Source organism: Ambystoma mexicanum, chromosome 5p (assembly GCF_040938575.1).
Source record: "Ambystoma mexicanum isolate Mex_15411 chromosome 5p, UKY_AmexF1_1, whole genome shotgun sequence".
Lineage (NCBI taxonomy): Eukaryota > Metazoa > Chordata > Amphibia > Caudata > Ambystomatidae > Ambystoma > Ambystoma mexicanum.
In genome coordinates, this window is record NC_090930.1 from 417371093 (window position 1) to 417397614 (window position 26522).

The 26522-nt window shown below is 46.6% G+C and overlaps 1 protein-coding gene across 11 annotated transcripts in view; it reads left to right on the forward strand.

Annotated features, from left to right (window-relative positions):
* The window catches only part of MAP7D3 (MAP7 domain containing 3), a 1453570-nt gene that overhangs the window by 826097 nt on the left and 600951 nt on the right, over positions 1 to 26522 (forward strand). The window lies entirely within an intron of this gene.

Here is a 26522-nt window from a genome sequence, read left to right on the forward strand (position 1 = left end):
CTGCCTCTTCTGCTCTGTTCTCCAGGTTACCCACTCGCTGCGCCAGGGCGTGAAGTTCCGATCCGTGGGCGGCACATGCCGCCGTATTTGGGGCCATCTCCTTTTCCAGGTTTCCAGGGCGTCTCCGCCAGTGTCCTTACGTCTTGTCTCAGCAGGTTAACTTCTTCCTGGACCGCTCCGATCTTGAGGTCCAGTCCTACTTTTAGGTCATTCATTGCCAGGGTCAATTTAGTCTCCCAGGCAATCTTCAGGTCCGCTATAGCAGCCAGCACCTCCTGGATCGTTCCCGGTGTCTCCGCTGTCGCCTTGGCGGTGTTGTATCCGCCTTTGGCCCCCTCCACCCTTGGAGGCGACCTGGCGTAGGTCTCCAGTGTGGGCTGTTTGGTCCTGGGTCTGACTATTTTGTTGGAACAAGAGGGTTGGGCAAAAAGGCCAAGTGGGACACTGCGCTTGCAGTATTGGTTGGAATTAGATGGAGGGCAGCAGGTGACTGGGTTTGTGTGGGTATATTGCCCATATACACCACTGTGAGGTCAAGTTAAGAAGGAGTGTTTCCAGTCTCACTGCGCCAACACATACAAATTTAAGACACTGCTTAGTTTGCAGTTTTATTAGGTGAGTATGGTACAGCCTAACACGTGTTTCGAGCAACACTGCTCTTCCTCTGAGGCTTGTACATCAAAATTAAAATTAAATTAAATATTAGCCAACCATATAGGGGGTTGTGAAAAATAACAAAATAAATAACGCAAAAAACATAGAAATAGATACAGAGTAACCATATAGTGCAAATTAATAGATTTCAAAACATTTTTGTTTAAAATGTACCATGGGGCAGTAGGGGTGATATATCACCCAATTTTTGAAATAGATACAGAGCAACCATATAGTGCAAATTAATAGATTTCAAAAAAAATTTTTTTGTTTTTGTTTGAGATGTACCATGGTGCAATAAGGGTGATATGTCACCCAATTTTTGAAATAAGTCGGTCACATTTATGGCCCCATTTGTTAAGAGGCGTGAATAAAATTATATAAGACAAACACATTTTAAGTCCAAAAGTAACGGAAAACATTGTACCATGCATGGCATAGAGAATTAGTACATTATTGGGTGATCCCACAAATCCAATTGTATACATATAACATTGTTAACCAAATAGTAAAAAGAAAACCCACTGTGTTAATGTGGTGGGTTCAAATGGCATAAACGGTTTAAAAACAAAGTTGTAGAGTTGAGAAGGAGCGGAGAATGAGAGAGAGACAAAACAATAGGAAAACCGTTAGTGCATGATTGCAGTGTATTCACAATGGCCAAAAAATGCAAAGGTTTGATTAAATTTAAAAGCTAAATATAAAGTACCTTAGATTGATTGTTGAACATACGTCATTACGTATTGTAGATGTACTGAAGGTACAAACCTAAAGTGAATGATATTGGTTATGTCATTGGGCGTAATTAATCAATTTGGAATTGCTAAATTATGCAATTTGAAATAATTCTGACATACCTTGTTATATTCCTCGCAATTGCGGAAAGCTACCCAGTTAATATATCCGACTGTAGATGTAACAAAACAATTGATCCGAATGAGTATTCCATTGGAGCAAAGCCATAAAGGAAAGAGAGGTAAATCATTAGGTTAGAGCGCTAGCCGCTTATCTAATTATGACAAATGGGCATGCGAACACATATTGAAGGGTGTTCTAGGGACCGGCGAGAGTTACTTACCCCGGTGGTCCGAACTGAACGTATCTAATCCCCACGCATGCGCTGTGTGAACTGTTGTTTTTATTGACCTGCTTACCGCTGTACACTCCAAAATGGCCGAACCACATCTACACCCATGTCGGCCATTTTGGAAGGGTTAAGATGCTGTTATTTTCATTTGAAAAAATGGTAAAAGGACGCCTCGCGCGAAGTAGTAAATGAAACTTTCAAAACCTATTATATGGAATCCCATTTTAACAAATGACCAACTCGAAGTTATTGTGAAATAGCAGAATTCTACATGGTGTTCCAATATGAATCTCAGGTTGCCATGGAGACCAAATACATCTCTCCAATATGGTGATGTAAAATGTTATAGAGGGCCTAATTGATGGATTATGATTTAGAAACTATATGTATTCCTTAAAATATAGATACATTGGGCAACTGAGAGGTCGACTACATTTCTTGGCAAGGGTGATAAGACGGACTCGCTCTCTACGAAATTAATGGATTCCGAGGATTGTTTGTCAAAAACTAATTGCCCGCTCCTGAACCTTGTACACAGCAGGTGCTGAAATTACATATAATCATGGAGTAAGACTGAATTAAATAATGTTATGTGCAAGACACGAACACAATTGAATATAGAACCAGACCAGGGAAGACAATAGGAGGAGAGACTAGAACCTAAAATAGGCAATAGTAGGAGAGCTTTCTATATAGTCTAAGCAAATTATATAAAGCATTATTTTTATAGAAAAACTGAAAGTTCATGGTCCGTGTTCAGACCCTCTAATACAGTTCTGTATTGGCATATAAGACGTGCTTCCAATCGACGGAGAATCAGAGTAAGGTTGCCGCCTCTTTGTGGTAATGTCACTTTTGCAAGCCCTGCAAATCTAATATTTTGTTTAAGATCAAGCTGATGAAATTTCTGCCAGTGTGATGCTAGCGGGAATTTGGCATCCTGGCTAGCAATAGTCGACAAATGTTCACGAATTCTGGTCTTGAGGGGCCTGATCGTACTCCCAATATATTTCTTGCCACAGACACAAATGATGCAATAAACCGTATATTTGGTATTGCAATTAATGAATGACTCAATCCGATGTGTTTGCAAAGGATTAAACAAAACAATATTAGTTTCTAATGCATATGGGCACATGGAACAGCTACCACATTTGTGAAAGCCTTTGAATTTGTCTTGGTTGAGCCATGTAGTTTGGCGATCTTCGTTAGGCATGAATGATGGGCTAAGTAGATTTTTTAGAGTTCTTCCTTTACTGAATGTAAAATTCGGAAATGGGTCAATCCAGTTACTGATATCCGTATCCAATTGTAGTAAGTGCCAGTGTCTCTTAATGATGGAATATAGTACATGACTATCCGAATTGTATCGGGTAATCAGTCGAATCTTGTCTGGACCTTGTCGATGATTCATTTGTTTGGGATGGAGTAAGATATCTCTCTCTAACATACTGACTTGACGGGCTGTGGCAACTATTTTTGATTGGTTGTAACCCCTTTGTAGAAATCTATTTTGTATTGATTGACTTTCAAGATAATATTCATCCAACGTTGTACAATTCCGACGTGCTCTAATCAGTTCTCCCTTAGGTATGTTGGAAATCACATGTTTTTTATGACAACTGTCAGCATGCAGGATTGAATTAACTGCAGTAGTTTTCCTGAAAGTTTTGGTTGTGAAGCCACAGTCCGAAATGCGAATAGTAAGATCCAGGAAATCAATAGTAGTAGAGCTGGAAGAGTGAGTGAATTGTATGCCCCATGCGTTTGAATTAAGCATGTTCACGAAAGCATCTAGTTGTTCTAAGGTACCTGTCCAGAGCATAAATACATCATCTATATAACGCTTCCAAAGGTAAATGTATGAGGTGTAGGCATGTGTGCAAAACACAAATTGCTGTTCAAAATTGTGCATACAAATATTGGCTAATGCTGGGGCGAAGCTAGCGCCCATAGCAATCCCAATGAGTTGTTTAAAATACACATCATTGAAGAGGAACACATTGTTCTCCAAAGCAAACATAATAAATTGCTTAAGCATTTCAATATGAACATAGTAGGATGCTGAGGTATTACGGAAAATGTATTCCACACTTTGAATAGCCATATCGTGTTTAATCGATGTATATAGTGATTTGACATCTAATGTCACCATCAATAAATTTTGTCGAAAAGGTAAGTCATTTAGGATTTGTAGGACATGCATTGTGTCTCTAATGTATGCCGTGGTGGTGAGCATGGCAGGTAACAAACATTGATTAATATATAGCGCGAGGGGTTCCAAAACTCCTCCTCTTCCACTCACTATTGGTCTGCCTTCAGGTATATTAGTATACCCTTTGTGTAGTTTAGGTAGAAAGTAAATGGTTGGCATGGTTGGACCATCTGAAATTAGAAATTGTCGTTCAGTATCTGATAGTACTCCTTTCTTATGCCACTCTAAGATCAATTTGTTTATCTCTAATTGAATTTGACGAATAGGATTAGATGGTAGCTGTAGATAGCAGCCTGCCTGGTTAAGGTGAGCAAGTCCCATAGTGATATAATCTACCTTGTTCATTACCACTCTGCTTCCTTAATGATGAGGTCCTTATTGTCTGCCAGTTCCCGAAGGGCGGCACGTTCCGCAAGATTTAGATTCTGTTTCGATTTGTACTTGAAAGAACTGGTTGGTTTATCGATCGTAGAATGGATATCTTTGATGACTGCTAGATAAAAGGTGTCGATGATGTTATCTTGAGCAAATATTGGTGTGAATTTGGATTTTGAACTAAGTTCTTTAATTGACAGATTCTGTTGATCTATGTCTAGTTCATTTAAGATATTGGAGATAATTGATTCTGACTGAATGTCTGCATCTTCCAAGGTCATGAGAATATGGGTATTGAGTATTGTTTGAAGCGTAATATCTGATGGAACTGGTGCTGATGTTTGAGGTTTGAAGATTTTGATCTGAGTGGCAAAGAATTTTTTAAGTTTAAGTTTGCGAATGAACTTGAAAATGTCAATTTGAATATCCACAAAATTATTGAGCCTGGATGGTGCAAAAGACAAACCTTTATTGAGCACAGCATGTTCAGCAGTAGAGAGACAATGCTTACTCAAATTACAAACAAGGTTCAGCGGTTCTGGTTCATCATTTGTTGTTGATGATAAGCTCTTGTCATCCTGCGTGGCGCGGCAGGGGCGTTTCCGCCGGGGTTGATTGCCACCCCTGGTGCCCCTTGTGGTATATTTGGGATTGACATATTGACAGCGATAGGTGTTTGAAATCGAACTGATTTTTTGTTGTTTGCGGTGGCCAAAAGTGCTTGTCGATTTCCCTTTTTGTACCGTTTGATTTGCTCTAAAAAAGCGTTAGCGATAGTGGGGGTTCGTGACGAGTTAGCTTCTTCTGTTGGATCTTTAGATTGGTCTTCATAAAGCTCAATATCTGCATTGTTAATTACACTTTGTTCCTTGGATACATTGATAGGTGCTGGGGTCTCTGTTTCGCTGTCCGGATCCGAACTGGCAGCAGATGACGCTAAACTGTTGGATCTGGATCTGGACACTTGATCATATTTAGGTTGGTAGGTGTAGACCCTGTTGTCTCTATAGTCACGGTCATCTCTAGAGAACTTTCACTGGCAGAAATTTCATCAGCTTGATCTTAAACAAAATATTAGATTTGCAGGGCTTGCAAAAGTGACATTACCACAAAGAGGCGGCAACCTTACTCTGATTCTCCGTCGATTGGAAGCACGTCTTATATGCCAATACAGAACTGTATTAGAGGGTCTGAACACGGACCATGAACTTTCAGTTTTTCTATAAAAATAATGCTTTATATAATTTGCTTAGACTATATAGAAAGCTCTCCTACTATTGCCTATTTTAGGTTCTAGTCTCTCCTCCTATTGTCTTCCCTGGTCTGGTTCTATATTCAATTGTGTTCGTGTCTTGCACATAACATTATTTAATTCAGTCTTACTCCATGATTATATGTAATTTCAGCACCTGCTGTGTACAAGGTTCAGGAGCGGGCAATTAGTTTTTGACAAACAATCCTCGGAATCCATTAATTTCGTAGAGAGCGAGTCCGTCTTATCACCCTTGCCAAGAAATGTAGTCGACCTCTCAGTTGCCCAATGTATCTATATTTTAAGGAATACATATAGTTTCTAAATCATAATCCATCAATTAGGCCCTCTATAACATTTTACATCACCATATTGGAGAGATGTATTTGGTCTCCATGGCAACCTGAGATTCATATTGGAACACCATGTAGAATTCTGCTATTTCACAATAACTTCGAGTTGGTCATTTGTTAAAATGAGATTCCATATAATAGGTTTTGAAAGTTTCATTTACTACTTCGCGCGAGGCGTCCTTTTACCATTTTTTCAAATGAAAATAACAGCATCTTAACCCTTCCAAAATGGCCGACATGGGTGTAGATGTGGTTCGGCCATTTTGGAGTGTACAGCGGTAAGCAGGTCAATAAAAACAACAGTTCACACAGCGCATGCGTGGGGATTAGATACGTTCAGTTCGGACCACCGGGGTAAGTAACTCTCGCCGGTCCCTAGAACACCCTTCAATATGTGTTCGCATGCCCATTTGTCATAATTAGATAAGCGGCTAGCGCTCTAACCTAATGATTTACCTCTCTTTCCTTTATGGCTTTGCTCCAATGGAATACTCATTCGGATCAATTGTTTTGTTACATCTACAGTCGGATATATTAACTGGGTAGCTTTCCGCAATTGCGAGGAATATAACAAGGTATGTCAGAATTATTTCAAATTGCATAATTTAGCAATTCCAAATTGATTAATTACGCCCAATGACATAACCAATATCATTCACTTTAGGTTTGTACCTTCAGTACATCTACAATACGTAATGACGTATGTTCAACAATCAATCTAAGGTACTTTATATTTAGCTTTTAAATTTAATCAAACCTTTGCATTTTTTGGCCATTGTGAATACACTGCAATCATGCACTAACGGTTTTCCTATTGTTTTGTCTCTCTCTCATTCTCCGCTCCTTCTCAACTCTACAACTTTGTTTTTAAACCGTTTATGCCATTTGAACCCACCACATTAACACGGTGGGTTTTCTTTTTACTATTTGGTTAACAATGTTATATGTATACAATTGGATTTGTGGGATCACCCAATAATGTACTAATTCTCTATGCCATGCATGGTACAATGTTTTCCGTTACTTTTGGACTTAAAATGTGTTTGTCTTATATAATTTTATTCACGCCTCTTAACAAATGGGGCCATAAATGTGACCGACTTATTTCAAAAATTGGGTGACATATCACCCTTATTGCACCATGGTACATCTCAAACAAAAACAAAAAAATTTTTTTTGAAATCTATTAATTTGCACTATATGGTTGCTCTGTATCTATTTCAAAAATTGGGTGATATATCACCCCTACTGCCCCATGGTACATTTTAAACAAAAATGTTTTGAAATCTATTAATTTGCACTATATGGTTACTCTGTATCTATTTCTATGTTTTTTGCGTTATTTATTTTGTTATTTTTCACAACCCCCTATATGGTTGGCTAATATTTAATTTAATTTTAATTTTGATGTACAAGCCTCAGAGGAAGAGCAGTGTTGCTCGAAACACGTGTTAGGCTGTACCATACTCACCTAATAAAACTGCAAACTAAGCAGTGTCTTAAATTTGTATGTGTTGGCGCAGTGAGACTGGAAACACTCCTTCTTAACTTGACTATTTTGTTGGACATTATGTTGTGCTGCACGGGCATGTATCAGCAGCGCCAACCCGACACTACTACTGCGTGGCGTAAAACCACTCACAGCATTCAAAGGCCGCTTTTAATGTGTTCTAGAGTATCCCTGATATACGCAGCCCTGCTAGAATGGGCTGCGTCCTCTCCCGCTTCTGCACCTATGCAGTATTGTTCATCCAGCCCCTGTCGTCTCTTCGGGTAGCCTGTGGCCAGGTGCTCGCTCTGACCTTGCGTTCCTCACCTTTAGCTCTCCGCTGGTATCAGGGTTCACCAGCCTGCAGTCTTCCTTGGGGTGCCTTCCCGTGGCCCCCAGATATTTGAGTGAGTGCAGCAGGGGCCAGCCTCCTTATGTCCCCAGGCCACCTATTCAAGTCTCCCCCCGCAGACACACATCGTGTCGGTTATCTCTCCAGCTTGTATATCGGCGTTGGTGCGCTGTGCAGGGGCCCGCGTTTTTCGAGGCTCACTCTCGTGTGCCCATTTGCCTTCCGGCCACTTCCTGGGCCACTTATGATCGTTTATGGGCACCCACGTACGCCCTGTAATAGGGCACTTCCAAAATTTCCAGTTTCCCCTTCAGCTGGCCCGCGCCTGCCGCGATTCCACGATGCGGCAGACCCAAGCCCGGCTCCATCGGTAAATCCGCTGTCACGGCTTTCGCGGCTCTGTGGTTATTTTATGACCCTTTGTCTGCCGCCGGCCATTTTGTCCATCGCCATGTCCCGGGCTTCGTGACCAGTGCAGATCACCGCCCCCACCTCATACAGCCCCCGGGACCTGATTTATTGATGCCCTGTGTGAGCACCAGCTCCTCCTGAGTCGGTGGTTGTGCTGGTAGCTGTCCCAGATGCCTGCAAGCATCACATTTCCTGCAGGATCGATGTCGGATCGAGGAGCTCCTCTAGAGCACGTCCTGCTACTCGGCCATCAAGCCACCTTCAAGGCGCACTAGTTGTTGGTCACACATCTGGATGAGGAGTGGCCCCTGGCCCCGATATCTAGCCACTCTACATCTTCCAGTTGGTGTCCCAAGTCCGCTTCCCATCGAGTCATATAGTCCAGGCGGTAGGAGGTTAACGGATCCTCCGTCAAAAATGTATACAGTTTTGAGATCCCGCCTCTGCCCTCCCATATCGTCAGTTCAAGAGTGCTCGGAGTTCGAGTGGCCCTCTGCCTTACTTCTGGTTGCGTGATCCAATGGCGTAATTAAGTGTATGCGAACCTGTCTGTTTCGGAAAGGTGGAATTCCTTTTTGCATTCCTCGAAAGAGCGTGGTTGGCTGTCGTCGAATAGCTGTGTCAGCGTGAGCAGAGCCCACTACTTCCAGTTTCCATGGTGTGAAGGCAGCATTGCCAAAGACTGGAGACAATGGGCCTATGCCCCTATTGATCTTGTTCCCCTTTAGCGCCTCGTCCCATGCCTTTAGGGTAGCTTTTGTTGATGAGAGCAGGTACTGCCATTGTTTTCAAATCGTATGGGGGATAAAGGGTAGGAAGCGGAATTCTGGATTGTCAATCTTCATCCATTTCGGTAGGGGAGCTTTTAGGCAGAAACCTGTGCAGTTCCCTTAGGGACCACTGCAAAAGATTTAAGACTACAGGTGTTGGCAGTAAACCCACTTGGTAGCAGTCTGCACCACCCAGATTTACCTGGTAGCTGTGGCTGAGCAGTCAGACTTCCCACAAGAAGAGTTAGGCAGTATGCAAAGTATACACAATAGGCACTCAGATACAATAATACAAGCAAACACTGACCAGAGCTTTGGTATCAAAGTATATAATTATTTATTTAAAAACACACAGTTGAAACACTCCAGCACTCTTATTGTAAAACATTCTAAACACAGTTACTATTGTAATATATACACCCCTTTTTCCTTATCAGATAAGTCCCAGTAAAACACCACTTATTTTCATACAGAGGTGAGCGTTTAACTAGATTGCACTCCAATAAGTTTGTGAGAAAGGGAGGGAAAAAGACAGAATATGGAAAGGTACACCACTCTTAAGATTCAGGAACACTGTTAGCAAGGCAGAAAAGCAAAAGTCACTGGTGAGCCAAAGTCCAAAGGCTGGGCCCACTCTTAGAGAGAGCAGAGCACAAATGCGCCTAAGATCACACAGTTACACTAGGCGTAGAAAGTCTTGCAGAGGGTTCAAAAAGAGTTTAGAGAGGCTTTAGGAAAGTTTAGCCAGGGTGTCCCAGACTAACCCAGGTTCGAAAGCCGGGGGCTAAATCTACCCCGTACAGTCTGTAGCAAGGGAAGCCAGGCGGGACACAGTACCGTAAGTGGGAAGGATCCTCCAGCGGTGGCAGTTGTTCCTGGTAGTGGGTGCAAGTTGCGTCGTCCAGGGGAAGAGAAGATCTCGACGTGAAGGAAAGATGAAGGTCGTTGCACTACCAGGGAAGAAACCAGCCGCTGAGTTTTCCGGTTAAAGGTTGTACCTTTGTTTCGCGGTCGTGGAAAATGTGGTATCCCGGTTGCCGGGGTGCTTGGCACGGGCAAGGCGGCCACGAGGTACGTCGGGAAAGCGAAAAGACGGTGAAACTGGTTATCCCCACCAGTCAAAGGAAGAAGACTCTCCGGCGGGAGATCTCCTCTGTCGTTGGGAAAAGTGGTGAAGCAGTCCAGCAGGGCTCCACCAGTGGTGGTGTCGTGGCAGGTCGGCTCAGCTTCTCCCTCGTCGATTCTTGGGTCCTGTGGCAACTTCTGAAGTTCCAGTCCCCAAAGCCCTGCTTTTATGCAGCAAACCCCCATTCACTCAGCCTAGCTGTCACTCAAACATGCTAAGAGGTGATCCGGCCGGCTCACCACTTGGGCCAATCAGGATGGATTGCGACTTGAGTTGCCTAGGCAACTCAGTCCAGGGTGCCTAAACTTCCCTCCACCCCTCCTAAGTACCCCAGACAGAGTGGCACCACTTTGGAGGGCTTCTGTGGCGAATCCCGCCAAAAAGTGGAACAAAGGGCTCGACTTGGGTTGGAGTCACAGAAGAGAACACAAACGCCATTTTAGAATCAAGTTTTGGCAAAAAATACCAACCGGAGAATTAATATTAATTAAATAAATCGGCGGTATGTTCAAGGCTACCGTAAACAATTAAAGATAGTAGCCTAAAACAATGGGAAATCCCATAGGAAAATATTCGCGGTTGAATATAAAAAGTAGTATCCACTGCCACCAGCCAAAACTCGATCAGGGGGGACAGAGATGTGCCCCCTCAACTAACAGACCCCGGGGCAATTGAATTGCCCCAGCCAGTACGTCCACAATATGATGGTTTGTAATGGTTCTGTTCAGAATTTAGGACTAGTAAAGTCAATGGTGAATTTACATGCCCTGGGAGAGAGTAGTCAGTCCCAGGGTATGGAGTCTATACTGGGGGGTCACTATGACTCCCCTGTGTTACTGCACGGAGGGTGCTGTGTAACACACATCACAAAAACACATGTAAAAGACCCCATAGCCCATTAAACACATCTAGATTCAAAGAAACACACTCAAATCATGCCCAAGAGTGAGGGTAAAAGAGTCTCACTCTTGGCAGGAGAAAAAAATAAACCCCAAAAAATCCAGCAAAGCTGCTGGGGGACTCACTAGGTTAGGAAATTCAGCCTAAACAGAGAATTCTCCCTAACAGGAGCACTGGACTTCCATGTAGACTGGTGTGAAAGCTGAGCCCCCTCTGCATATTTACATAGGTTGGGAACCCCCAGAACCTCCAGCCGGGATCCACCCATCACCTTCTTGGGGATTCTAGATGTCTAACCCCACCATGTGAATCCCAGGAGTTTACGTTGGAGCCGGTCCAATACTATTTCGGAATTTCTACCGGGAGGGATGAACAAAAGTAAAGTAGGTGAGGGAGTAAGTTCACTTTCACTGCTGTAATTCGGCCCATCAATGAAATCTGCTGGCCTGCCCATCTTTATAGATCCTCTTCTAGTGATTTAATGAGGGGAGGGGCCCCAAAGAGATCCTCTGTGGAAGCTGTCAGCCTAACCCCCCGATATTCAATAACTGTGGTCCCCCAGTGAGTTGTGCGTAGTGATTGAACGGAAGTGATGTCCTGTGGCGATAGACCTACCCCTAATGCCACTGATTTCCCATAATTAATTTTGAACCCTGCTACTTGGCCGAAGGCTCGAAGTTCTTGGAAGGCCGCTTGATGGGAAGGTTGAATCTTATTAATAGAAAGTACGTCATCTGCGTGCAGAGATACCTTGTCGGGAGAATCGTGAGCCCCAACCACTTGAATTGAAACATACCTACGTATGTGTTGCGCCATTGGTTCCATAATGAGTGCGAACAGAAGGGGGGAGAGAGGGCAACCCTGTCGTGTACCACATACAAGGGGAATCGGAGGTGAATGTTCCTGGTTAGCCTGGAGTAAAGTGCTCGAGGAGAAATAGTTAGAAGCTATCGTACTCCTAAATCGGGGTCCAAAATCGAAGGCCTTTGGGGTTAAATGCATAAAGGACCAGTCCACCTTATCAAACGCCTTAGTTGCGCCTAGGGCTGGGAGGGGGGGCATCTTCACTTTATTCTTAGTTGTAGACTCAATTAGATTTAATGCCTGCCTGATAATCTCTCCTGTCTTCCTACCCTGGATAAAGCCTGTTTGGTCTGCATTCATCAGTGTCGGGAGGAGAGTGGCTTAGCGATTTGCTAACACCTTCAAGTAAATATTTGCGTCGATATTCAGGAGAGAAATCAGCCTATAGGAGTCACACACTCCTGGATCCTTACCAGGTTTCAAGAATAGTATCGAAGTAGAGACTTGCACGGATGGGGTCCCACTACACTTCTCTAACAGAGGTAAAATCCCTTTCATCTGGATGTAGTACACTCCAAGAAATCTGAACAAATGGAGAATACTAAAATAGGCAATCTTGAAATCGTTGGAGGAGGGGGCATGTCTGTTGTCCTTGTTAGGGTCAGGGGCGCCATTAAAATCCCACCAATGATGACCTAGCCCTCCAGAAAAGGGAGGAGGGACACCTCCATACCCCCAAATAATAGTTCTTGGCCTTCGTTCAAGGCGTAGATTGAAATCAATGAATATAGTTCACCCAAGAGCATACCTTTTACTCAAACATACCGGCCTCCAAGGTCTTTAATGGTGTCCAACTCTTCAAACTGGATGCCTCTTGCCATCAGGATCGCCGTTCCTCTCCCCCCACCCCCTTTTTTGATCTCCTGAGGCCAAGAATTGCTTAGGAAAGTCTCTGCTCCGGTGCCGGGTTTAGTCTTCTAGGAGAAGATGGGATTCCTGTTGGAAAGTCATTGTACCCTCTAAATCCTTCAGACGCTTTAGAATAGATTTTCGTTTTATGGGAGAGTTTAGACCTTTCACGTTCAGCAAGACAAAATTCAAGTTCTGATGGGGTATCCCTGGGCTTTCCTCCTTCACCGCGTGGGGACTCAGGTGGGTGAGAGTTAGCATCCAAAGTGTGAGACTTCCTGATATCGTGCGCCAACTGAGGTTTTAACTAAATGAACCCAAAACAACTCAAAACAGAGTCCAAACAGTGAACTCCAAACCTTCCGATTGCCAAAAACTGCTGCCAAGGGACTTCAGATGACATCCTCCTTGAGGTTAGGCTCGGGCCGTTTCAAGCCCGTCTTAATTGCTGCAGTATTCGATGTTCCCATGATGCCAGTACACTAGCCTCTCGAGAGCGGGCTAGTGGGTCTTCGCAGCAGGCGAATCCGTGTGGATCAAGTGTGTGAAGGCAGTTTACCTGAGTTGCGGCCCTTCTGGACTCTCGACCAGGGAGAGCGCTGTGATTTCGGTTGGAGGCTGTCTGCTCCTGTGAGGGTGTCTGGTGTGAAGCTACCTCCCTTGTCTGGTGAGGAATTGTTGGAGATCCCTTCCGCTTCTTCCAGGCATGAGATCGAATGGAAACCCCCTTAAATGTGAACTGTACATAGGTGGGAAACATTCAGCGGTATATTATCTTTTATTTATTTATTAAAAAGTCTTATCGTGCCACACGCCCATGGGCCTCAGGCGCCTTCATATAAGACACAAAAACAAACAGCCAGAACAGATGGCAGTAAAAACGTGAGGAGGAGAGATACCAGGGGCGAGACTCTGAGTCAAAGCGACAACAGCTCCTGAAGAATCGGGCAATAGTACCTAGTCAGGTGGAAGATTGAACATGAGCGTCTTTAACTCCTTTTAAAATTTAATTGTTGAATCCACAGCTCTGAGCGCCAACAGAAGCAGATTCCACAGGTTGGGACCTTACACACTAAAACTACGTCCACCTGCCTTTACGATTTTAAATCTGGGTTTGACTAATCCAATACGGTATTGAGGCCTAAGTAGGCAAGATGACACCTGAAATTGTAGGTGAGCTCTGAGGTACTGGGGTGGTGTGTTCATCATGCACTTGTGTGTGAGGGTCAGAACTTTATGCCCTATTATGAGTTTTACATGCAGCCAATGTAGGCATAGCCGAGGTGACATGCGCTGGCCAGCCCTGAGACTACCCTTACTGCCCCATTCTGTGAGACCTGCAGAACTTCTATAAAAAAAAAATTGCACAACCACGAAGCAGGCTAATGCAGTAGTCCAAGCGTGTGTTAATAAGGACAGAAGCCAAGGTGGCAAGGTTCTCATGAGATAGAAAAGGACAAATGTTACAGAGAAGTTTTGTGATCAACCCACAAGACGACCGAATCAGTGCGACATGAGACATGGAAAGTACGGCATCTAATCTTTTGATCCCGCAAGAAAAGTGTCAGAGGCCGGAGAGCACTTCGTTTCTGTATTATGGCAGTCGGGAGAACCCTGCAACGTCAGTTCGTCTCGTGTGCGACCCACCGCTAAAATATCTTGCTTTGTTGTGTAGAAGTGGACTCGGGTGATCACATTCAGTGGGTATCCCGACTCCAGCCCTCTGCAAGTGCGCAATCTAGGAGTGCGATCTAGTAGCAGCTGAGGCTTTGCGACGTTTGCAGGAGAGATTGAAACAGATTCCCTATGTACTCCGAGAAATCTTGGTCTTGAACCGATGAGGGCACCCCTCTGATCCAGAGATTATTTCTTCAGGCCCTATTCTCCATGTCCTCTTGTTTATACTCCAGGATCTCTTTCCTGTCCGCCAAGGCCCGGATTTTCTGTTGTACCTCAGGTGGCTGCGTGATCTTGAACTTGATCCTCTACGTCCCCCAGTTTTTGTTCCAGTTTCACCACTCTTTGGTCCGTATGTTCTAATCTGGTAGATAGTTCAGCCATGCAGGTGTGGAATTCTGATTTAATGTCAAGCATAAACGCCGGAATGTCCTCCTTGGTGGCTAGTTGCCCCGTGGAGCCAGATAGGGCTTGAGGCCGGGACTTTGAAATTTCCGATTTTTTTTTCTTTTTTTCCCCCTTCTCCACTGGGAATAACATGGTGGTGATGTCCACACTCTTCTGGGCCTTAGGATGCTTAGACATGTCGATGATCCTAGGAGTGAGACGTGTGGAATCTCACTTTACTATAGGTATTCTTGTCTCCCAACAGTTGGGGTTCACCAGGCGACTTGCTTCCTTGCTCTCAGGGGGTGTGGGCGAATAGGGAGCCCCCCCCCGGGGCACCGAGTCCCCTGAGTGAGTGACTAAATAACAGCGCGTCCGGTCGTCCCTGCTGGATGCCGCAAAATTCAGGGTAAGCTCTTGTCCGGTCAGCATGAAGGTCTTCCACTGTCTGTGGAGCCCGGGTGTAACAAAGGCAAGTAGGATTCAAAAGATCCTCTTCTCCTTGTGCGTTCTCTGGTGTTCATTGAAAGAGGATTTCGCTTCAGGAAGTGTCCGTGCCTCTCAACTGGCGTTGGAGATACACTATGGGCTAATCTGCTGTGTAAGCGGAGGGCCTGTGCGTTGATCTGCTGGTGAAGGGAGCGGGGGGCAGCAGGCTGGAAGTGTTGGCTTTGTATTTCAGCTCTTAGGAGCTCTCCCTCACCCCACATGCCACCTGTCTTCTAGTCCGCGCAGATTTCATTCGGGGGGGGCGTTTATGCCTCCTACCTGGCGTTGGGGGACTGCTGTAATCTGCTCGCCGTGAAGGCTGAAAGCCTACGTGGCGCCCTGGTGCCGGGCCAATGTCGATGTAGAAGCAAGGGCCATCAAAGTCCTGCCGGCGAGGAGCCGCCACTGATGACCCATGTCTCGGGGCTGCCCGGGGTCTGCTCCCGCAGCAAGCGTGTCGCCCGTCCCTCCTGGGAAGGCTATGCACCCGAGGGGCTGGCGTGTGAGGAGTTCCCCACACGTGGCTGCTAGCTCGCATCAAGGGTGATCCGGCGAGCCAGGGTTAGTGCCTCTGTGCTGTGGGTCTCTAGGCTCCCACTGGAGGAGGAGCAACGAGGAAGGAGCAGCTGTCACATTGCTCCCAGGGTGCTGCAGCTTGGCCATAGTCTCTGCACCACCAGTCCCTCTTTTGAATTGATATTTTATTTGTACACAAATGTTTCAGAGCACGACAAGGCAAGGGAGAACAAAGACAACTAGGCCCAGTGACATTGAGAACGTGCAAGTGCATTGGAGAGGGAAAGGGGAAAAGTGCATGGAAGCGGGGAGAAGTGGAAAGGAAAACAGATACATAATATAATAAATAATAAAGGCAACAAACAGTGGTAGTGCAGCCAGCAAGTGGCAAGTGCTGGGTTTAAGGCAGCAGATGGGGTATGTCTGATAAGTGCAGGAAGAAAAAGGGGGGGCACTGTATGGTTACAGATACAAACCCGAGTGCAAGGGGTTGCCTGGATGGCAGTGCGGGTGGGAGGCAGGGTAAGCAGGTACCCGGGCCCGGAAGTCAGAGGGTAGGCCAGGTGCACGGTGCTGAGAGAGAGAAAATCAGCAGGGGATAGGAGGGGCGAAGTCAGAAGCAAAGAGGAAGGTCTTGAGGTGCTTCCGGAACCAAAGATGGTTCTCCTCAAGTTTCAGAGTGGCAGGGAGGCTGTTCCAGAGGCAGGCCCCAGCCGAAGACGGAGATCTACACCCAGCCTGTTTCGGTGAAAAAATTACTGACCCTGAGGGAGTTAGAGGAGCGATGAGCTCTAGAGGGAAGGTATTTACGGAGGGACAGTTGAAGGTATTTTGGACTCAGGCCCTATAAAGCCTTGTGGACAATGCAAAGGGTTTTGAATGTAATCATTGTATCCACTGGGAGCAAGTGGAGAGAATGTTCTTTATTCTTCCGCCTTGGCTGTCGGCTCACCGTAGAGTGGTACGATGGTGAGGATGGTGGGTGGCTTATGTCTTGCCTGATCTCCAGCAGGATCATTGGCCGTTTGCTTCGTTACCAGTGCCACTGCTCCATTTTGGGAGTTTGTTGCAGACAGTACGTTATTGCTGACCTCAGCGTTTATTTCAGTCTCCGGGCCGCTTCAGGTCTCCGATGCTGTTAACGCATGCCCGAAAACTTCAGGATCTGATTGCTGGTGGTCTGCTCCCCGGCATCAAACGGGAAGTGTTATTCTTCCGTTAAACCGACGTGCTTCATTTTTCAGTTTCAAAAGAAACTGGAAAACCGTCAAAGCAAGCAACCTATTTGAACAACTGGAGATGACCAAACCCTTAAATACTGAACTAGAGCTGGTTGACCTAGACAGGAAAGCAGAGCTATTTCACAAATTGATTTCTGATACAATTGAAAAGATCGTCCCGGAAAAACCATTCACCCCATCAAAAAAAAAAGGTAATGGCAAAATGGTTCACCCCGCTACTAAGCACTATGAAAAAGGACAACAAGAAGATGGAGCAGGAATACAACCCAGAAAAAAAATACTGTTTCAGAAACAAACCTGCGCATACAAGAACGAAATACAAAAGGCGAAGAGAAGGCATTATGATGACAGAATCACCAATGCCACCAACACACAAAACGAAATGTGAAACCCACCAGACTGCGCCAACACCCGAGCCCCCTCAGAGAAACTGCAACGACCTGGCAGTCCACTTCATGAACAAACTCAACGACATCTGACAAATATACAAAACATACCAACCAACTAATCAAAAAACTCAACCAACGGACCTAACGCAGAGCCACAGCACAAACTCCAAAACTTTCCTGAAATATCAGCTGAGGCATTTGTCCTGCTGGTAAAACGCAGCAAGAAAGCACGATCACCTATGGATCCCTGCCCACCTGACATCCACAAATCAATCCTCGCACTAGGAACGCATTCAGGATGCTACAGAAACCTCCTAGATCTCTCACTAGCAACAGGAACTGGGCCAAGAAGCGTCAAATCTGCATATATTGAACAACTTTTAAAAAACACAGGGGCCGACGTAGAAGACCTCTCAATTACAGGCCAATTTCAAACATTCCATACCCAGCAAAACTCCTTGAAACCTACATATACAAATTAACCCAAGAACACATAGAAAAACACCACCTGCTGGACCAAGCACAAGTCTGCTTCAGACCTGCAAGAGGAACAGAAACAGTACTACTATCCATCTGAGACGAGCTAAAAACAAACACGGACTCCAACACAACCTCAGCCCTGATTCTGCCCGACCTCTCCGCAGCCTTCGACACAGTTAGCCGTGACACCCTAACCAAAAGACTAGAAGACATAGGCCTAACAGACATGGCACTACTCTGGATTAAATTATTCCTAGCCGACAGAACAGAAACCGTATGGATAAAAACGTTCAAATCCACCCCACAAGTTAACGACTGTGGGGTACCACAAGGGTCCTCACTATCACCACTGTACTTCAACATCCACCAGACTCCAGTAATCAGAATCTTCAAAAAATACAAAATTACATGCTACAACTACGCAGATGACACTCAAATCATCTACAAAATCGAAGACACTCAAACTGTTCACTCAACCCTAATTGAGTGTCTAAAGAAGTATTCAACTGGATGAACGCTAACAACTTGAAAATCAACCCGGGAAAGACAGAAATCACGATTATATCCAAAAACCAAGAGAACAACACCTACATTCCATGGCCAACAGAAATGAGAACCGCTCCAACACCATCTAAGGTAGTAAAAAATCTGGCAATCCCGATGGACGACACCCTAACCTTAGAACCACAAATAAATGCAATAATCAAGAAATGCTTCTTCCTCCTTCACACGGCAAGAAGAATCTTACCTTTCCTCTCCTTCATCCTCAAAACACTCACAATCGTCGCCCTCATCATGTCAAGAATCAACTATTCAAACAGCCTCTATCACGGGATACCAGAATACCTCCTGAAGAAACTACAACATATCCAAAATACAGCAGCCAGACTGGTCCTCAAACTATCCAGAAGAGACCACATCACTCCCGCCCTAAAAACACTGCATTGTCTCCCAGTGAAACATCGTATCACCTTCAAAACAATGTGCATAACACACAGGGAAATCAGCGGAAAAGAAGCTGAATTCCTACAAAAGAAAATAACTATCTACAAGCCAATGGGACTCCTCAGATCAAGCAACGAAATACGCCTGGAACAAAAACCATACCTTAAGAAAAAACTTGGGGGCTCCTCATTCTCCCACTTAGCCGCAATAACCTGGAACAACATCCCGAAAGAAATAAGAAACACCAAAGACCACCTACAATTCAGAAAATTACTAAAAACCTGGCTCTTCAACATCACAGATTCAAACTGAAAAAGCGGAACAAACGAACGGGAAACACAAAGAAAAGGATGACAAATTTTGGACATCACTAACAACATCCAGAACCTCAAAGAAACTCTTACTACAACAAGGGAGACGATGCCAAGTCAAATAGGACACAAGCGACACCCATGAGGACAGAAATCAGCATCCCTAGCCAACAACCTCACCCGCTCCATATTTGTATCATACTTGTAGAGTTGTGTGAACGTTGGCACTTGCCACACTTGAACTAAGTTGTGGATATTTGCATGGGCATTGACCGAATGGAGTTGTGAATGAAGGAAGGTGCCACCCCTGGAGGTAATTGCAAGGGTTGGCACTTGCCATGGTTCGAAGGGTCTGGGAGCGGTGGCATACATGAGCAACTGTATATAATGACGAATGCCGACCAGCCGCCACATATGGATGGACTAACCTTGGCTGACCGATGCTGCACACCGACTGGATTGGGAATGCTCTCTGGGCCAGATTTGAAGGGACGCACAAATGCCTGCCCCGCATACACACAGGTGTCACGTAGGTGGCCGGTGCCCAACTTAGGCAAGGTTATGAATGTGAGTGGATGCCACTTGTGTAAGGGACTGTGAGTGTTGGACAGCCCAGATCTGTACAGAGGTTTAATGCCTCGCTTCCAGACAGCAATGCCAATTAATCAATCCACTAACAATTTCACCCTTCTGCATTCATCTCTCAAACTCTAACCAAATACAACCACAAGCCTACAACACAACAATCCGCACATACTTCACTACACTGCAACAACAAAACAAACCACACATAGATTCGCACAACAGCACACGACTACTGACTGTAAAACCTCCTCTCTCACATTCCATGCTTCCAAACTCCTAATCTCCTCCCTTATTTTCTCCCGCCTCTTCTACTGCTCCTCTCTCCTCTTTGGACTCCCTGTATCTCACCTAACTCCCCTAAAATCTATCTACCACTTCTCAATCCGTACTCTGTCTCCTCGGCTCTTGAGACTCTATCTCTTCCTCTCTCTCTCTCTCAACTTGACTGGCTCCCTTCCTCTCACAACTGAAATTTGAATTCCTCTGTCTTGTCTTCAGATCTCTCCATGACCTGGCACCCCCCTACCTTTCCTCTCTCCTCTCATTTTACTCCCCCTCCCGCTCTCTCCGCTCAGCAAACCTCTACCTCCTCGCTGTACCCCCAGCCCCATATGCCTCCTCACACTTCCACTCCTTCCAACTCTTGGCCCCCCTACACTGGAACTCCCTCCCGCTCTCCATCAGCTCCACCCCTACCTTCTCATCTTTCCACCACTTCCTGAAAGCCCATCTTCACTACCCCCTGGCTTCCTTCCCTACCCCTCCCACCCTTGCCCCCCCTCCTTTACCCTCATCCTCTCTCCTTCCCCTCCGACCTTAAATTGGTAACAAATACTACTTAAGGGCAATGAGGACACCAGATCACTCCCCTCCTCCCTTCCCCTCCCCGTACCTCAAATTCTACAATGTAACTCCCTTCACCTACCCCCTCCTCTACCCTTCCCCCACCTTCCCCCCCTTGTAAATAGTTCTACTTATTGTTCTAACGACCTGTTCATGTTTGTAAATATGCTTCTCTCACTTGTGTATCTGTTGTTATATTGTAAAGCGCTTTGGCTTAACGCGCTATATAAATTTCATAAACATAAAAAACACCAAGCCCAGCCAACGGACTTCCGGGCTGAGGCCGCCAACAGCACATCATTGCTTTCTTGCACTTTTCCAGCTTTTCCCACTAACTCACCCCCACCCCTCCTTTTTTTTTTTCAGAGCCGCCAGAGCGCCAGGAGACCACTCCAGTGGTGACAGTACGCGGTACAAATATCCTTTAACATTAACATTCATATGGAGGCCATCAACGAGCATCCACATTGGCGGCGCTGCTGGCCATGCCCCCCCACAAGTTGTTTTCTAAGGACAAGCCGTCAAAGGAGAGACCTATGAGAGTCCCGTCTACAGCTCCCTCGTCTTCGTCACCTTCGGCCCTAAGGGCTCTGTCGACAACTTTGTCAGGCCAAGACCACTACCTCAGCAGTGGAGTCGTCTCTACATTCACGTCAATGGCGAGACCAAGGGTGTCTCTTGCTCCACGGCCTCCATCTGCTATCCTGACCATGACATTGTCGACTGCATCACCAATTCTGCAAATCCTGATCATCACATCCTTTTGGAAGGACTTTGGTAGGGTGATGAAGTTGCTGCCTCCATCGGACTTCTTGCCAAGATCCGTGAGGATGTCTCCACCAGCCCCAGTGGTGTCTCTGAGGAAATCGCCTTACATCTACAGTAGTTCGTTGAATTAACAGCTGCCTGAAGATTTCTCTGACCATGAAGGAAACCCATGTTCCAGGAAGGTTCTCCACACCAAGAACCCTACCAGCCATTTGCCCCTCCAAGGGGTTTCGGCCTAAATCCATTCCTAGATGCACCATTCACACCCAGACCAGCAACCAGGAACATTTCGCTGGACATCCCCACCACCATGCGTACCTTGGTGATGGAAATTCATCAGAGTCTTTCTGCTGCTCCGGCACCTGTGCCGGTCTGCAGTCCTCCCAGGCATCCAACCTGCAGCCCCCCCCCTTTGTCCCCTGGCCAAGTCCTCCCAGGCCAACACGTCAGCCCAACCCTCACAGGCCAAAGCGTCAGCTGACGCCGCCCCATAGGCCCTTGACCACAGTTCAGGAAGAGCCGCTGCATCCTGACACCAGCATGGACACAGATACCAGAGCTACTCATATGGGCGAGTATGATGGGGAGCCTCTGGGTACCGACAAGCCCGACAGAGCTTCGCCAACGGATGAGATTGGCTCCTTCCATGCCATTAACTCAAAGGCGTCCAAGCACTTCAGTCTGGTGCCAGAGGAGAAGAAGAAAGCAGGGTTTTTTTTTTTCAGCGGCGTGAGTCCTCAGGAAGACCGTCATGTTTGGTGACATCCGAGAGGAAGGGTTAGCCCTTATGAAGACACCAGGTACCACACACACCCTCCAAGAAGGACCAGCTGGAGAAGAAATGCAGGGGCCTGGACTCAGCTCCCAGGCGTCTCCGGTCACAGCCCTCCCCAGAATAGGAGGTGTCAGCCAATGCCAGTAAGCGCTCGTCCAAGCCCTCATCCTCTTCTATGGTGCCCCCAGACCAGGACGGCAAGAAGCTGGATATGCATATGGTGGGCAAACACATCATCTACAATGCAGCTTCCACCATCAAGGTTGCCAATGCGATCACCATCCTGTCTCGTTGCGACAGAGAACTTTGGTACAAGCTCAGCCCGATATTGGATTTCCTGCCAGACAAGAAGGCCGAGGCCAGGGGCCTGTTCCAGAAGGGTGAAGTGGCGCTGGACATAGTGGACTCTGGGTTCCTCTAGATGGGTAATGGTGTGGCCCTTCGACACAGAGGTTGGCTGAAGGCCACGAGTTCCGGGCGGATGTGCAGTCCAAGGTTGTGGACATGCCTTTTGATGGAAACAACTTGTTTGGGAAGGCAGTGAATGAGACACTCTAGGCTATCAAGACTGAAACAGGGACGGCATGCTCTCTGGGGACCCTGCAGCAAAGGAGATTGTCCTTTCGTTCCCCATGAGGAAGGGTCTCCAGGTCCTCCAAGGGGTACGCTACACCCTGTCGTCAGCCCTACCACTCAACCACCCAGGAAACCTTCAAGCGTTGCACCCAGGCCTACGTCAGTGGGGGCCAGCGTCGCCATCCACAGGCCATGACTCAGATGTCAAGCATGCATGAACCGGCTGTGAACCGTAGGCCCCACTGTCACACCCCAGTGGGAGGCTGGCTATCGAACTTTGTCGAAAAGTGGAAAAACATCACCACGGACAAATGGAGTGCTGCAAGTTCTTCAGCAAGGGCATTGGAATTTCAACACAGGTGCCCTTGCATTCCTCCTGTAGCGCGTCAAAAACTTCACACAGCCCACTTGATACAGGAAGTTCAAGCCATGTTAAGAAAAGGGGCTGTAGATCCAGTCCCTCAGCGCCTTCGGGGCTACATACATTATTGTACGAAAGTCAGGAGGGTGGCGACCAATCCTAGACGTAAGATGCCTCAACAAATACTTTTTCCTGTGACCCTGGACATCCCCATTCTTCAAAAACATCGAACATTCCTGCGTTTTGTGGTCTAGGGACGGCACTACCAGTTCAGGGCCCTGAAATCAACCCTCAGGGTGTTCACGAAATGCTTGGCCATGGTGGCTGTGCATCCATGCTGCCAGGGTATACACATCTACCCTTAACTGGACGACTGGCTCATTTGCTCACGCGCGTACAGTCCAACACACTACGGAGACCATACACCTTCTAACTTTGCTCGGATACTCCATCAACTATCCAAAGTCCTCTGTGGAGCCATCACAGAACGCTCTGTACCTGGGCTCCCATCTCAACACGGTTGTATGTCTGGTGACGACTCGGAGAGGGTGAGGGCCATCTTTGGGGACAGTTCACCACCATGTTCTACATTCGGAAACAGGGCGGCACGCTCTCCCCCATCCTCTCCATGGAAGTCCAGTCCCTGTGGCCGTTCTTCAAGACATGTTGCTTGTTCCCTTTCACCTGGCAGGCATCAAGACCACCATCGCAGACTTGCTCAGCAGGGAGCTGCGGCCCTGCCACGACTAGGAACTTCAACAGGCACACAGGTGTCTCAACTCTTCAACAGTTTGGGTCTTCCCCAGATCAACCTCTTCATGACGACGGCCAACTTCAAGTGCCGGATGTTTGCCAACGGGTATCCTCATCCGATTCCACTCCTGCTATGTATGATCAACACACTCACAGTTCCGTTGCAGGATGACCCTCATCGCGCAGGCATGGCCGCCGCAGATCTGGTCCTGGATCTGCTCCATCTCCGTCCGACCGTCCAGCTCTGCTTCTGGACCTTCTCTCCAGAGAAAATGGAACAATCCTTTACCACGGCCCAGCCTCGCTGAGCCTCACAGCCTGGCTCCTGCTGGCCTAGAGTTTGGACACTATTCCCTGCCTCTGGAGTGCAAGAAGATCCTGGCCAAGGCCAGGGTGTCCTCTATGTAGACTGGTTGCAGACATAAATGGAAGCGTTTCAGTGTGGTGCAGAACTCGGAAGATTACGCCTCTGCGGGTGACAGCTATGCAGCTCCTCCGTTACCTGCCTTCGCTGGCCAAAGGTGGGCCGGCTCCCCCCTCTATCAAAGTTCATCTGGCTGCCATTATCCGGTACTCCTGGGCACCAGGCAATCCCTCCCTGTGGTCGCACAGGCTCATCAAAGAGTTTCTCAAAGGCCTCTTCAGGACTTTCCCACTGGTGAATGTTCCTGACCCATCTTGGGAGCTCAACGTGGTTTTGACTAATCTCATACATCAGGTCCCTCTGAAGTTAATCTCGTGGAAGATTGCTTTCCTGGTGGCGTTCACCTCGGCCAGGTGAGTCCGGGAAATACAGACCCTCTCCTGCAAGCTGCCATACTTGACCTACGCTACAAGGGTGGTGCTGTGTACCCATCCCACCTTTATGCCGAAGGTTCCTTTTGGAATTCCATGTCAACGAGCCTTTGGTTCTGCCAGTTTTCTTTTCAAACCCTTCTACGCCTGCTGAAAGGGCGTTGCATTCGCTGGGCGTTGCTCGTGCCTTAAAGTTTTATGTGGCACGTACAAAGTATTTTCGGGAGACATCTCAATTGTTTGTCAATTTTGGCCCAGTGGGGTATGGGAAGCTTCTGTCTAAGGCTTCCATTTCCAGGTGGCTCTCCGGCTTTATCATGTACTGCCATCGTCTGGCTACCAGACCTCTTCCAAGCCATCTGAGAGCCTACTAAACCAGAGACATTGAAGCGATGCCAGCGTTTCTCTCTGGTGTTCCCCTCCTTTTCCGGACTGCTACGTGGATGTCCACCCACACCTTCATGAGCTTCTGCTGTGTCAACAGGGATTCCAGGGAGGAGTACCGTGTTGGCCACACAGTGCTACACAACCTGTTTGCTTGAAGTGAGTCTGTTGCATCGGTAAGTGTATTGCTTCTATTGAGCCTTGCCACCTCCCGTGGTTGCGTTTATGTAATGCTGTTAATCGTATTTATGTGGATGTGAATCCATGCAAGACACCATGCTGGAGAAGAAACAAGTTACTTACGTGTTTCTCCTGTTCTCCAACATGGGTCTTGCATGGATTCACATGCAAACCCACCCTTCTTCCCCTCTTGGCTCTTCTTGGTTTATATTGCCACTTTACCTGTTCTGCTAAATCTGAAGATGTCCACCAAGGGTGGTGTTAAGGAGAACAAGTGTCATAGGCTGGGGGCAGTATCACCCAAAGGGAAACAATTGGTTATAGAGGAGACGAGCAGTTTTCAGACTGAAGCGAAAACTGTTATTTTTTTTGACCAAGCATTCCCAGCCTGACTGGGAATATTCATGAGCATGTGAATCCTTGCAGGACCCATGCTGGAGTTACAAGTAAGTGAATTGGTCCTTATGGCTCAAGATAATGGCTACTGCTCTCTTGGATGCTGAGCGACCTTTCCAGAACCTGATTGTGGCACTCGCCACACACGTCGCCTGCTCACCCGTGAACTGGGTTACTTTGCTGCTGCTCTGCATCTGCTGCATCCCAGGGGTCTCTTCATTCCAACCAAGTGACCCAGAATGCTGTCCTGTGTGTCTAGCCTGTCTAGCTGCAGGTCTGTTGGAGCCGTCCCAGAACAGGAGATCATAACTGACGTGGAGACGGACCGAAAGCGACACCAACTTCAGCCATTGCACCTGTGACCCCTGGACCTCCATTGACGGGACCAAAGCCAGAAGTTAATGTCACAGCGACTGTGTTCCCCACATTTGGTCATTAAGAAAATGGAAGAAGTGCAAGATTACTTGCTTTTTTTATGCCCCTCGCCCGACATAAGGATTTTATGTGCACAAGGTCCACTCCCCAAAACTCTCCGGCGTGGCTGTCATTGATTGAGGCAGGGAACCCCCTCCAGGGTAACCTATAGTGTCATGGGATTGAGTGTGACCCTAAAATTCTTACCCGTCATCTTCAAAGATGCTTTTAAGCTATGTCTTTTATCGACCGGTTGCATTTTCCAAAGGTTTTGCTGGGGAACTATTAAGACTTACTACCCTGCAAGGTACTTACCTGAATCATTGACTGTTGTACTAAGCCTACTTGCCTCATAGGGAAGCACAGCTAGAGTTGGATCCCATCTTTATAGTTCTAATACATAGTATTATGTTTTTTTGTTTTAATACACTGCTCTTTCCCCTTTACTTAATGCAGTTTCACCACTTTGCTTTATTGAACTGCTTTTACTGTGTTTTAGTGTAAAGTGTAGGTATTCACTTTGTGATTGCCATCTTTGTACGTGCACACACATATATAAA